Source organism: Physeter macrocephalus, chromosome 7 (genome assembly GCF_002837175.3).
Source record: "Physeter macrocephalus isolate SW-GA chromosome 7, ASM283717v5, whole genome shotgun sequence".
In the NCBI taxonomy this organism is placed as follows: Eukaryota; Metazoa; Chordata; class Mammalia; order Artiodactyla; family Physeteridae; genus Physeter; species Physeter macrocephalus.
Genome location: NC_041220.1, coordinates 71,933,583 through 71,934,203, shown reverse-complemented (window position 1 = coordinate 71,934,203; position 621 = coordinate 71,933,583).

Below are 621 nucleotides of genomic sequence, written 5' to 3'. Positions count from 1 at the left end.
TTCTTTTTCTTCTCTGATTGCCGTGGCTAAAACTTCCAAAACTGTGTTGAATAATAGTGGTGAGAGTGGGCAACATTGTCTTGTTCCTGATCTTAGTGGAAATGGTTTCAGTTTTTCACCATTGAGGATGATGTTGGCTGTGGGCTTCTCATATATGGCCTTTATTATGTAGAGGAAAGTTCCCTCTATGCCTACTTCTGGAGGGTTATTATCACAAATGGGTGTTGAATTTTGTCAAAAGCTTTCTCTGCATCTATTGAGATGATCATATGGTTTTTCTCCTTCCATTTGTAAATACGGTGTATCACGTTGATTGATTTGCATATATTGAAGAAGCCTGGCATTCCTGGGTTAAACCCCACTTGATCATAATGTATGATCCTTTTAATGTGCTGTTGGATTCTGTTTGCTAGTATTTTGTTGAGGATTTTTGCATCTATGTTCATCAGTGGTATTGGCCTGTAGTATTCTTTCTTTGTGACATCTTTGTCTGGTTTTGGTATCAGGGTGATGGTGGCCTCGTAGAATGAGTTTGGGAGTGTTCCTCCCTCTGCTATATTTTGAAAGAGTTTGAGAAGGATAGGTGTTAGCTCTTCTCTAAATGTTTCATAGAATTCACCT